Below are 14,117 nucleotides of genomic sequence, written 5' to 3' on the forward strand. Positions count from 1 at the left end.
GGCTTCTTCCTCCATCAGTACATGGAGCAAGCTAAGCTCATTTTCCACCTTCTCTTCTCTTAAATGGCCAGGTGCTCAGCTGTCTTGCAGCTCCTGTTCACTGGCTCCCAATGCTGCCCACCTCCCAGGAGGAGAATAGGAGGAAATAGAACAGCTGGGAGCAAATGATAAGGAGAGTCACAGAAATGTAAGCAGCAGCAGCAGAACCTGAAGTAAGTTTCGTGGGTACATAAGTAGTTTTGGGGTTTGCATGGAGGGATTAGATTAATTAATTGGTCTTGTATAGGGGCAACAGATGAATTAATTGGGATAGTGCATGTGTAGAAATGGCAGATTAATTCAGAAGAATTAATTCAGGGAATACAGAGGGGGCTGCATGCTTTTGGGTGGGTTTGATGGAGTGCCTACGCCACACTGGACTCTACGGGGTTAATAGAGCCCTTGCGAAGCTGCACAGGAGGCAGCCAATCAGAGAGGAGCTGTGAGAAGCAGCCAATGAGGGTCCAGCTGGCCCATATAAGAAGGGCTGGAGATCAGTACACTTTCAGTCACTCCCTGGAGTTTGAGGAGGATTGGCTACCTTGCAGGCTGAAGGTAGTTAGCACTCTAGACAGAGCAGTACTGCAAGCAGCTCTTGGTGGGTTGGGTAGGGATCTGCAGGCTGAGGCCCCAAGGCAAGGGCAAAGGGGGTGCTGGGGCTTCAGGGAAGTAGCCCAGGGAAACCTACTGATGAGTTGGAGGGGGGTGCTGCAAGCAGTGGCCTTCTATAGGGTCCCTGGGCTGCAACTGGGTCTCCCCCACTTGCCATGGGGAAATGGCTAAACATTTTACTGCAGTTGCCACTGAGAAAAGTGGCTGGACAGGGACTATAGAGATGTTCCCCTGGAAGGGGAGAGCACCAAGTGTGGTATGGTTGGAGGGCAGTGTCACTGAAGAGGACATCATGGTCCTTGGAGGGATGTGGGTCCAGGAGCAGAAGAGGTGATGGGTGGAGCACCACCAGATCAAGGTGCACTGGCTACCAGAGCTAATTCCTGTACTGGCCACAAGGAGGTGCTGGAGTGGTGAGTCACACCCTGTCATAGGGGGCAGAAAATTTATTGTGGGAATGTTTCTGTTTGGGGGACAGAGAAGATACTTGGGAGGTAGTATTGGGAATTGCTTGTTGGTGCCTGGTTTACAGCTCCTCTCCCTTGGCATGAGTGGATTTTGTGCTGATGCAGGTTCTTTGTTTGAGATCCAAGGAGCCACTTGATCAGCAAGGAGGGGCTGATGCTCGACAAGACTGGGGCTCTGCAAAGGTTTGGAGCCATAATTAATGTATGGACTGGGGGATGGGCAGATGTGGGGCAGGGCTGGCCCAACATTACCCCATCCTCTGAAGCATCTGGTTCTGGTGACTGTTGAAGGCAGGATACTGACCTGGGTTGATGTCTGGCATTTCTTGGGTTTCACTGTAATGAAGTACAATTTGTCCATTATTGTTTGTAAAGTGCTTTGAAGATGTGAAGTGCTATACAGTAAAGGATAAATATTAATTTCAATAAACAAAATTCTGATCAGTTACTCCAGATTTATACTGGAGTAGCTCAGATAACTATTAGTCCTACTGACCACCACACTCTGTTTCTTGTATTATGGGCAGAGGTGGATAGAAGTTCCTTACTTGCCTTTTCTACACTACTTATAATTACCTTAGTCCCATCTCCCTCAAACTGGCCAAAAATCTGTTTTTAAAGGACTGATACAAGTTAATTAACTGGCCAAGAAATTGTTTCAATAATTTTAAGTTTGTCACAAGCCAATTAAAAGAAAGTCAAAGTGAAGGCTGAAATTCCAATGTTAACTTCCCCCATTTTCTTGAAGTATTAAACATCCATTCTGTATGGTAACCACACATTCTATGCAAGAGTCAACATTAGTTAGGCTTAATGAAGTAATTACAATGTATATTAAGCATGGCTATTTATTAAGAGATGTACATTAATGATGTTGGCTAATGAGACTGGAGTGGCAGCAAGTTCAAGATAGCTTCATCTTGAGCCTCTGTATTCAATGTCTTTAATTTTGTTGGCTTGTTTTATAGGGTTAATTAGCTTTTTCTTTAATCATAACTGTATAGGTGACAATACATTACCACTGTATAAGGTGAAAGCCTGTGCAAGTATCTTGGTGAAATTTGTAAAGTATGTTTTGTTTTTGATTTAAAACGCCCCCCCCCCCCCCAATGGCTGCAAACATAAAAATTGGATGGTAATAGACCTCAAATCCCAGTGGTGATGGAACCTGGTCATATTCTAAACCAAAAGAGCTCTCTCCCATGCTTGTAGCTGTTTCCATCACTTTGCACCAACTCAGCAGACATTCTAGGCTTCAATGATACACAAGGTGGCAATCTTGGAATCTTAGCCCTCGTCTATACTAGGGGGTTAGGTTGAATTTAGCCGTGTTAAGTCGATTTTAAAATGAATGCGTCCACACAACCAACCCCGTTCCGTTGACTTAAAGAGCTCTTAAAATCGACTTCTGTACTCCTCCCTGGCGAGGGAAGTAGCGCTAAAATCTACCTTGCAAGGTTGAATTTGGGGTAGTGCGGATGCAAATCAAGGATATTGGCCTCCAGGAGCTATCCGAGAGTGCTCCATTGTGACTGCTCTGGACAGCACTTTGAACCATAGGTGCCGACTCTGTGGGTGCTACAGGACAGGAGCACCCATAGAAAAAAATTGGTGGGTGCTGAGCATCCCCCGTCAGCTCCCCGTGTGGCCCCGCCCCCCTGCTCCAACTCGCCTCCGCCGCGAGCGCGCCGCCACATCCTGCTTCTCCTCCCTCCCAGCCCTTGCGCCGCGACACAGTTGATTTGTGAGGAGGGGGAATGCCATGTGTTGGGGGAAGAGGCGGGACCGGGGTGGGGATTTGGGGAAAGGATCCAATAGGGGCAGGGAGGGGGCGGAGTTAGGGCGGGGACTTTGGGGATGGGGTGGAGTTGGGGGGGCGGGGAAAGGGGCGGGGGGGCGCGGGCACCCACTGGTGCTGGAGAAAGTTGGCGCCGCTGCTTTGAACTCCGATGCACTAGCCAGGTACACAGGAAAAGCCCCAGGAACTTTTGAATTTCATTTCCTGTTTGGTCAGAGTGGTGAACTCAGCAGCACAGGTGACCATGCAGTCCTCCCCTGTAGAGTTGTAGAATTGTAGAGTGTAGAATGTTTCTACACTCCCCCTATCATCTCCGTCCCTGAGGTTATCGCAGATTAGAAGGCAAAAAACCGCACTCACGATGACATGTTTTCCGAGCTCATGCAGTCCTCCTGCACTGATAGGGCACAGCTTAATGCATGGAGGCATTCAGTGGCAGAGGCCAGGAAAGAATTAAGTGAGCGCGAAGAGCAGAGGCAGGACGTGATGCTGAGGCTAATGGGGGAGCAAATGGACATGATGAAGCGTCTGTTGGAGCTGCAGGAAAGCCAACAAGAGCACAGACCCCCACTGCATAACCGTCTCCCCTCTTCCCCATGTTCCACAGCCTCCTCACCTAAATGCCCAAGAATGCGGGGGGGAGGAAGCTCTGGGCATCCAGCCACTCCACTCCAGAGGATGGCCCAAGCAACAGAAGGCTGTCAAACAATTTGCTTATTGTAGCCGCACTAAAAATCAATGTGGCCTTGTCCTTCCCTCCTCCCCTACCCCACCTAGGCTACCTTGTCCGTTATCTATTTTTTTTTAAAGTTAATAAAGAGAGAATGCATGGTTTCAAAACAACAGTTACTTTATTTTGAAGGGGGGAGGGTGGATGGCTTACAGGAAATTAAAATCAACAAAGGGGGCGGGTTTGCATCAAGGAGAAACACACACAACTGTCACACCAAAGCCTGGCCAGTCATGAAACTGGTTTTCAAAGCCTCTCTGATGCGCAGAGTGCCTTGCTGTGCTCTTCTAATCACCCTGGTGTCTGGCTGCTCAAAATCGGACACAGGCGATTTGCTTCAACCTCCCACCCCATTATAAACGTCTTCCCCCCCCTTACTCTCACAGATATTATGGAGCACACAGCAAGCAGCAATAACAATGGGAATGGTGGTTGCACTGAGGTCTGACCTAGTCAGCAAACAGCGCCAGCAAGCTTTTAAACATCCAAAGGCACATTCTACCACCGTTCTGCACTTGCTCAGCCTATAGTTGAACTGCTCTTTACTACTGTCTAGGCTTCGTGAGCCATGGGAGCAAGGGGTAGGCTGGGGTAGGTGCGACTGTGCGGTGCTGCCACTGGGAGAACAGCCGGAGGCAGAAGCCTCCAGCTCGCATGATATTCCAGGCAGGACTGAATCTCCATGAGACAAAACTTAAAGAAGAGAATGACCTGGAGTCTCTGGCTAGGGTTACCATTCGTCCGGATTTACCCGGACATGTCCTCCTTTTCGCGCTAAAAATAGCGTCCGGGGGGAATTTGTAAAGCACTCACAATGTCCGGGATTTCCCCCTCCCCCGGCAGAGCGAGCGGGTGGGAGGGCTGCAGAAAAATCCCGGGCTGGACTCCTGAGCAGCTGTAGAGGAGCCGGAGCCGCCCTGCATTCTGAGTTGGCCTCTCCTGCAACCCGGTCCGGCAGCACTGTGCAGGGCCAGGGACCGGGTTTTGTTGTGCAGGGCCAGGGACCAGGTTTTGTTGTGCTGGGGAGCGCAGCCACGTGTCCGGCTCGGCTCGCACAGAGCCCAACACCCTGTTCTGAGCAGCAGGGTAAGGGGGACCGGGGGCAGGAAGGTTCTGGAGGGGGCAGTCAAGAAACGGGGGGGGGGCTTTTGGGGGGGGGTGGAGAAAGTTTTGGGCAGTCAGGGTACAGGTAGGGGGTAGGGTCCTGGGGGGCAGTTGGGGGGGGTCTTAGGAGGGGGCAGTTAGGGGACAAGGAACAGGGAGGCTTAGGGGTGGGGTTCTGGAGGGCAGTTAGGAGCAGGGGTCCCAGGAAGGGGCAGTCAGGGGACAAGGAGCAGGGGGGTGGGGAGCTGGGAGTTCTGGGGGGGGCTGTCAGGGGGCAGGAGTGGGGAGAGGGATCGGAGCAGTCAGGGGACAGGGAGCAGAGAGGTTTAGATGGGTTGGGAGTTCTGGGGGGCGCTGTCAGGGGGCAGGAGTGGGGAGAGGGATCGGAGCAGTCAGGGGACAGGGAGCAGAGAGGTTTAGATGGGTTGGGAGTTCTGGGGGGGGCTGTCAAGGGGGCAGGAGTGGGGAGAGGGATCGGAGCAGTCAGGGGACAGGGAGCAGAGAGGTTTAGATGGGTTGGGAGTTCTGGGGGGGGCTGTCAGGGGGCAGGAGTGCGGAGAGGGATCGGAGCAGTCAGGGGACAGGGAGCAGAGGGGTTTAGATGGGTTGGGAGTTCGGGGGGGGGGGCTGTCAGGGGGTGGGGAGTGGTTGGATGGGGCGTGGGAGTCCCAGGGGTCTGTCTGGGGGTGGGGGTGTGGATAAGGGTTGGGGCAGTCAGGGGACAAGAGGCAGGGAGGCTTAGATAGGGAGTGGAGTCCTGGGGGGCAGTTAGGGGCAGGGGTCCCAGGAGGGGGCAGTCAGGGGACAAGGAACGGGGGGAGGGTTGGGGGTTCTGGGGGGGCGGGAAGTGGGAGGGGCAGGGGCGGGGCTAGGGCGGGGCTCCTCCCGTCCTCTTTTTTGCTTGCTGAAATATGGTAACCCTATCTCTGGCTCCATTCGGTGCTCTAAGAGGAGGATAGCCATGTCTGTCCAGACGCCCCTGATTGACCTCACCGCGGTCTGCCAGGAGCACCCAGGAGACATACAACAGCTATCAGTTCTACTGCACCATCTCCTGCAAAGGTAAGGAGCTGCTGCTGTGTAGCAATGCAGTACCCCATCTGCCAGCAGCACTCAGGAGACGTAGGGTGACGGTGAGCTGAGCGGGCTCCATGCTTGCCGTGGTATGGCGTCTGCATTGGTAACCCAGGAAAAAAGGCGTGAAACGATTGTCTGCCATTGCTTTCACGGAGGGAGCGGGGGCCTGACGACATGTACCCAAAACCACCCATGACAATGTTTTTTGCCCCATCAGGCATTGGGGGCTTAACCCAGAATTCTAATGGGCAGCAGAGACTTCTGGAACTGTGGGATAGTTACCCATAGTGCACTGCTCTGTAAGTTGATGCTAGCCACGGTAGTGAGGACACACTCCACCAACTTAATGCGCTTAGCGTGGACATATGCAATCGACTGTATAAAATCGGTTTCTAAAAATCGACCTAATTTCGTAGTGTAGACATACCCTTATTGTATAGATCAGTGGTTCTCAACCAGGGGCCTGGGGTCCCCTGGGGGCCTGTGAACAGGTTTTAGGGGGTCTGCCAAGCAGGGCCAGCATTACATTCACTGGTACCCAGGACAGAAAGCTAGAGCCCCACCACCTGGGGCTGAAGCCGAAGCCTGAGCAACTTAGCTTTTCGGGGCCCCCTATGGCATGGGTCCCCAGGCCGTTGCCCTGCTTGCTACCCCCTAATGCTGGCCCTGGCTTTTATATGCAGAAAAATAGTTGTGGCACAGATGGGCCGTGGAGTTTTTATAACCTGTTGGAGGGTGGAGGGGCTCAGAAGGAAAGGTTGAGAACCCCTTGTATAGATTATATATAGGGAAATAAACCTATATGGGAGTGTGTAGAATAAACACAATCAGTCTAGTTCACAAGACACAAAGCAGAGGCAACCAGTGAGTTAAGAATTCAATACAATCTTTTTCTGTACAGCATTTTTTTTTTTTTTTTTGCACAAACTCTATCCGACAATGCTTTATAGAGTCAAATAATACCGTTGGTGTTCAATAAACTGTCAATTATAGGTAAGGGAGAAAAGAATTTATTTTTAAAAAAAAAAGGTGAAGACAGAGCCTAACTAGGCATTTTAGCACCCTGAGCGAGCAAGCATATTTGTGCCCCCTATCATTTTGGGGGGTAACTTTTCTGCACTATGGCTGCACGTGGGGAGGGGCATGCAGGGTCACATGCCCCCAGATATTTTGGTTGTGAGCCCCCGAACCACATAGGCTGGGAGGCTCGCTGAGGTGAAGCCAGGGATGGAAGTGGCACTCCCTCCTTGACCTCCGCCTTGTGGGGCTGGCCGGAGCATGTCGCTGTGTGGGGCTTCACATATTGCCTCTGTTTCTGCTCCATTTTTCTACCTCTGTGGCTACCCCGTTCGCCCTGCACCCTGATTACAGCCCTGGGCAAAGAGGAGGCAAGTGGGAAGGCTGTTTCACATGGTAAGAGCTACAGAGAAGAAGGCTCTTGTACCAACAGTTGCCCAGATGGAAGGGGGCAGATGTGCATAGGGAACAGAGAGTGGAGTAGAAAGACAAGGTCTCTGATGCATTCTGAAGCAAGTCCATGGAGGGCAGTTTTGCACCCTATTCTGAAATGAATGAGGAACCAGTAGAGTTTTTTGAGGAGGGAGGGGATGTAGTTACACTTGTTTGTACTTGGGATAGATCAATCAGTGGAAAAAAATAACTTATCATACCCTGATTATAGCAGTTGCAACTGTTTTTTTTTCTTTTTCTTTTATTATTTCTTATTTTAATGTGGCTTAGCTGGCTGATCCTGGTTCCTCCCAGGTCAGTTGCAAAACTCTCATTAACTTAAATGGAAGCCAGGACTGAGCCCCCTATGATGAAATGCTATTGTAGTAAAAGCTTCCTTTGTTTTGCTTTCAGCAATAAGGGGATAGAAGGCCACTAACTGGTTCTAATGATGCATAAAACGTGTATCAAGTGTAGTGAACTAAACAAGAGGAATTCTGTTCCCCTTCAATGTTGAAATCCTAAATTTAATTCATATTACATCCAAAAAGACTGTTAAAAGAAAGTTAAGGTTGCAAATTCAAAACTCAAAAGTTAGGAAGTCCTAAGAATTAAGGTTGCCTGTGTAATCATCATTTTTTTAGATGCCCAATTTGAGACACTCTGGCTCTCATTTGCAGAAGTACTGAGTGCTCACAGATGCAACAGAGATCAATAATTTCACTAATGTTTGTGAAGAACTGAGATAGTACTGAGAGCACCCTAGAAAAGCCCATGGGGAAATTAATAATTATTCATTCCAGGCAGGGTTTAAATGGTGTGCAGTAAATGCATGGGGCCAGACACTGAATGATGAGGATAAAAAAGAATATTGATCAGAAACAGATTCAAGGCTACAATTAAAAAAAAATCCAGCATGTAATCATATAATTAAAGATTGCATAATAAAGCATATGCACAAATGGGGAAAATTAAGGTTGAGCTGGCAATTTCTAACTTTTGAGTGTTTGACTTTGCAATCTTATTTTAAGTAATAAGTATTACACTTGAACTATATTTTAATTACAATTAAATCACTGTGGGGAAAATCAGAGTCCCAGTCCAAAACAATATATCAACAAATATTTGTGTGTGATTATGTTTAGATATAGATGTTATAGTCTTTACACAGACACACATGAACATACAACTCTGTCTATATGCATATGTGTAACTATAAGAATAGCCATACTGGTCAAACCAAAGGTCAATCTAGCCCAGTATCCAGTCTCCTGACAGTGGCCAATGCCACAAACACAGAGAGACTTATTTGATGTAGGGCCCATACTTTTAAGGGAATTTTAATTGTATATTCTGGAACCACTGGCATTATTTCTACTAATATTTGAAGAGAAATTGTCAAATATGACAAAATTTATATTTTCTAAAAAACAAAAAGCTTTTATAAAACCTAAAATGAATAGAAGCATTTCCTCATTTTAAAAAATACAATGAAAACCGTTTGTTTTAAACGAATAAATATTCCTTTTAATGTATGAAATCCAAATACTGCAGCTTTAAGAAACTGAATATAAACAAAATTGAAACTGACTTAATTGATTTTCATTGCAATCTGAGAAAAAAATGCAACAAGTAAATAAGGAGCCTAATTAGCAACGAATTAGATTTTTAAAAACTTTCACTTTTAATAACTAAACTCTTATTAGTAACATAGGTAAAATGATATATTTACAAGACATGGGCTAAATTCTCATGGAGTTCCACTGATTTACAGAATATGAATATGAACTATGATTTTTAAGCTGAGGCCCTGTAATAGTGTACTTAGTGCTATCCAAATCACACAGAACTGATCTCTAACTGTGTACTTGATAGCATACATGTTACAAACATCAATCCTTACAATACATTGTGAGTCAGATTATTCTTATTTTACAGAGGAGGAATATATATTTGGTTTTCTAGTATGAATGTGTGAATTAAACTCCCTAAAAAGAATAAAAATAGCAATAAGCAGAAAACACAATCATTTCCCCCAAATGTGTGTGTGTGTGTGTGTGTGTGTGTGTATATATAACCAGTATTCCAATCCCAAGTATTCAAAAACCATGAAACCCCCTCAAATCATGATTGTCTTAAAATAATGAGATTTTTAAAAAGGTTTGAAATTCAAACTATTTTTATTGGGGTTCACTCAGATCATTTTCATGCTTTTCTCTATAACCATAAGGGCTAGAAGCTCTCTATTTAAATGAAGGCTAAATTTCCCATGTAATCCCCTGACAGCCAGGGCTTTAAAGAAACATAAAATATGGAGAGAATGGTAATGCTGTTCTTTCTTAGTTTGAGCACCCAGTGCATGGGGACATAATCACCTTAAAATCATATTTGTCTGAATTTTGCTTACCAAATATTATTGCCTGTAACACTTAAGATGGCTATAATTATGAGCAATCAGGAGAAAAAAATTGCTCTATTTTTTTCAGTTTGCTTACTTTGTGTATGTGGGCTCCATCCTGCAAGGTGCTGAACACTCTGGCCAGGATTAAGCACATGCTTAATTTTAAGACCTTTACGGAGTGGTCCCATTTAAGTGAATAGTAGCATGGGGTCAGGATTACAGCCTTTGACTGTAGTGGGGCTATTCATGGGTTTAAGTGCTTTGATAGATTGCTTTGCAGAACGCTCAGCACCTCGCTGAACTGAGCTCTTTGTAGTAGTCAGTTACACTCATTCCCCTGTGTAGCTACTCTACATCCTGCAGCTTGGTCTTTGCAGGCCAACCCCCGGCAGTCTTTTTTTTATTGTTGTTGTCAAGATCCAAATTTCTTGGGCAAGGTCCAGGCTCCAGAGAAAATTATATTAAAAAAATAGTTTTCAGGGTCCGTTCAAGAGTGTCTGGAGGTCCACAGTTGGCTTCCGGTCCACCTATTGACTACCCCTGCCCTGGTCCTTGTACAGGCGTACTTGAAGTGAACGTCGCTCCTTGTGGGCTCAGTGGTCCACCCACATAAAACTAGTTGAGGTGCTTGGGATCCTTAGTCCCTTTCCCTGCTGCTGCGTGAAAGACCCACACAAACCAGGGGAGGTAAAACATTTTAGCAACACTTTTCCTTTTTTTTTTTTTAAATAAATATTGGCCAGGGCAGATAGGGGCAGGTGCATTACTATAAAATAAGCTAATAAAGTATTTTCAAGTCTGCTAGCGCCTAGAGGTCCCCATCAAGATCACTTAGGACTAGGCACTGTACAAACACAGCTCCACGTGGTGCCTGGACATTTGTGCTTTTAACGGGCGGTGGGTTTTGGATTGAGAATTTTGAGCCTCTGAATTAATCTCCGCTTCCTTCGATCAGCGGCTCCCGCGTAGTTTGGGAGCTGGGGAGCGCCAGCCGCGGTAGCTCGGTGGATGCCGGCTGCGGGGCGCGCTGCGTGGAGGGCTGGTCCCATCTCCGCCACACACGCTCTCCCCATTCCTGGGCAGTGAGTGGTGGCAAGGCAGAGGCGGACTCCCCCGCCTGGCCTGGGGCGCGGGGGAGGAGCAGGGGGCTGCCGCAGTGGAAAGTCATCGATCTTGTTTAGGAGCCGGTGTGTTGCTAACACTTCCTGCTGTAATTTGCGGCCGGGGCTATTGATTGGGTTGCTCCTATTCGCTCGCGGCCCTGACGCCGGGCAGTCTGGGGAGGAGGAGCCCGGCCCCGGGGGGAGGAGGAGGGGGAAGGGGTGTGTTTCATAAACAAAGTCGTAGGACGGGGGAGGAGGGGGAATTCCCCCTCCACGCGCAGCCGCTGCTCCGGGGGTCCCCGCCGCGAGAGGGGTTTTTATGAATGGACGGGGATGCCCAGGGAGGAAGCCGGGCGGCCACGGCTGAGTTCGCACGGGCTCCCCACCGCCGCTCTTCTGCCTGCCGCGCGGAGCCGCGCCGCGGGGCTGGCTCGCCGATGCGCAGACCCCCCCCCCCCAGCACCCCTCGCTGTGCCCCCGCCGCGGTCTCCGTTCTGTGGGGCGGGAGCCCCGCAGCGCTCGCTCACTGGGGTGGGAGGGGAAGAGGGCGACAGGCCGGTCCCCCTCGCGGGAAGGGGGCGCTCCCAGCTCTGCCCCCGTTTGGGCGCGGACCTGCAGGAGTTTCCCTACCCGGGGTGGGGAAACAGCCCCGCCTTCAATCCCCTCCACAGGCAGCTGGGAGGGCGCGTCCCTCTCCCCAAGCCAGGGTGCAAAACCCCTGCCTCGGGGGGGGGGGGGGGCGGTGACAGACAATCGCTCTTCAAGCCCCCCCGTTTCCACGGGCCCCGTGGCGGCAATGACACAACGATGTTTACCGGCCCCGAAGGTAAATGACTTGCCCTGCACGTAGCCCCCGCCCCCGCACTGTCCTGCCGCGATTGAACTGTGCCCAGCGCAGCTGCCGTCAGTCAGCCCAGCGCGCGCAAGGAGTGACTGGGTGTGTTCCACACTCCCCCTGTGACTGGGTGCGCGCCTCCTCCGAGCCCTGCGGCGCGACTAGTCCCGGGCCGGGGAGGGGCCCGCTCCCCGCTTAGCTCAACTTTGCCGCTTACGTCCGTTTATTGTTTATTTGCACTTTAAACGTCCTCGCGTTTTTTAAATACGCTGCTTTTTGGCCCACGCGTTCCCTCTGCCGTTTCCTCTGGAAAGATCAAGCCAGCAAAGGCTATTCCCCCCCCTTCCCCACCCCCCTAAAAATCCTGTTTTATTTGGTAATCTCCCCACCCCCTCCCTCCTTCTCCGGCAAAGCCCAGGGTTTGGGGGTGGGGCGTGTGTAGGTTTTTTGAATGGTAGCAAGGAGGAGCCTGGGGAAAGCGGTGATCCCTTGCTGCTGTCGAGCTGGCTGCCCTGATCGTGGGAAAGTGGCTGCACGTAAAGCAGCAGATTCTTTGTCCCTGTTGTTCTTCTGTAATCGATCTCACTTCAAGTCGAGGGGTGGAAAACTTCAAAGGCGGATCGGGCTGTTGGAGGTCGGAGCAGGAGCACAATCAGCTCGCACTGCACCCACTCTGCCTCCGCCCCCTCTTCCAGGAGAAGGGGGCGGGTGGGGTTAGGGTTTCCTCCAATCTCTAAAGTACACCCAATCAATAAATAAAATGCAGACGTTGTGGAGAGGGTGGGTGGAAGGGAGCTGAGGGCGTTAATGTACCCAAATACACAGACTTTCAGACTGCACTGTTTCTACCCTAGCTAAATAGCTGCATTCTATCCTGTGTGTAGGTATTTTTTTAAAGGGGGGGGGTGTCCTCTGGGGCAATTTTAGACTTGCATAGTTTACAATGTAAGCTACTATAGAACAAGAATTACTGCTTGACATCAGCTAGGGGCTCTCCTTGGTAGCTGGTAGTACTTTTAAACAAAGAGCAATCTACTGTGATGTGTAGTTTTAGTTATTGGGGGGGGGGGGTACAAATGGCACCAAGACAATATATAGCCATAGCTGGATACAGCTGAGGATTGAGCCCTCTTTGTTCCCCACATTTTAGTTTTTCCTTTTTAAAGTAATACATAACAGCATTTCCAATCTCCATCCCCACCATACACAATTGTTCAATAAACACCCTCTTCTCTTCCACCAAGATTTGCATCCTTAGAGCTTGTGCAGTCAGACTCTTAACATCTCCAGTACAGCATTAAAGGGGTTAATCCTAATGCATATACACACATAGGGTGGAGCTTGTAGCAATGGCCCTAACTACAGTTACCCCAAAGTTTCCTCCTAAAGGGCCTTTATCCAGTTGCTTATCACTTTCTCAAACTTTTTGGACTGTAATTTTCCACGTCTGGTGTTGGCGTAAGGATGACTTTTTTTCATGGAAAGTTTTTAGCAAATACAGTTCAGCTACATTTTAAAACAAAGAAAATTAACACCCCCTTCTCCCACACACAAATATTTTGCTGTTATTTACAAACAAGCAAATGTGTAGCCATTTTTTGAACCACTCTTTCAGTGGTTTGGGGTAGCAACTTGCTTTCTGACATAGACTTTAGGCCAGTAATAAGCCTTCTAGTAGCCTGGTGAAAATGTTTTGTATTTGGCCAAATAATGTGTCATAATTGTAGATAGTGCTTGATAGTGTTTGATTTTTATCAAGCGAGGATGTTGTTTTTAATAACCATATCCCAATGTTCAGTTGGCCCTGCACATGCGGAATAAGTGAGATTCCTCAGTGTGCAGGTGAAATCCGGCTGTGTGTGTGTGTATGTATGTATGTATGTGGGAGGAAAGCTAGATTGTTTGATCAGCCAAAGGCCTGATGTTACAGAAGTCCTTCCTGCTCTGTGTACTTTGAGAAAATTATTTGAAAATGCATTTAAAAACATCAAAACTAACACTTCTGAGCTAAAGCAGCCAACCCCAGCTACAGATAAGGCACAGTGTGTGGTATTGCTTATCCCATCTCAAAAAGGATATTGCAAAATTAGAGGCCGTTCAGAGATGGGTGACAAGAATGATTAGGGGCATGGAAAGTCTTCCATATGAAGAGAGATTGAAAAGATTGAATTATTTCCCTTAGGAAGAAGATGAATTCAAAGGGATATGGTAAAAATATACAGAATTGGGGATGGTGCAGAAAAGTTCCAACTGTGAGCTTTTTTTTTTTTTTTTTTTTTGCATAGGATACAATCAGACTGTGGAACTCATGGCCTCAGCAGTGTCCTGTGAGAAACAATTTAAGATTCAAGGTGGGATTGGACATTTATCCGGATAAGAATAATAGTTAATGATAAAAATATGAAGTGTTTTGGAAGAGAGATAAAACCTTCTGCTTCCCAGGTTGTTAATCTCTAACCAATAAGGGTTAGGGGACAAAGTATCCCACATCTGACTATGATG

The 14,117-nt window shown here is 48.3% G+C and overlaps 1 long non-coding RNA gene across 1 annotated transcript in view; it reads left to right on the top strand.

Moving 5' to 3' along the window:
* Positions 1 to 11,029: 11,029 nt before the first annotated feature.
* The window catches only part of LOC135973759 (uncharacterized), a 29,849-nt gene continuing 26,761 nt past the window's right edge, over positions 11,030 to 14,117 (top strand). The window contains exons 1-2 of the long non-coding RNA XR_010590771.1: positions 11,030 to 11,606; positions 13,901 to 13,966. This is a non-coding gene — a long non-coding RNA (uncharacterized LOC135973759). The remainder of the gene's footprint in view (positions 11,607 to 13,900; positions 13,967 to 14,117) is intronic.

The sequence above is a fragment of the Chrysemys picta genome, chromosome 1 (genome assembly GCF_011386835.1).
Source record: "Chrysemys picta bellii isolate R12L10 chromosome 1, ASM1138683v2, whole genome shotgun sequence".
In the NCBI taxonomy this organism is placed as follows: Eukaryota; Metazoa; Chordata; order Testudines; family Emydidae; genus Chrysemys; species Chrysemys picta.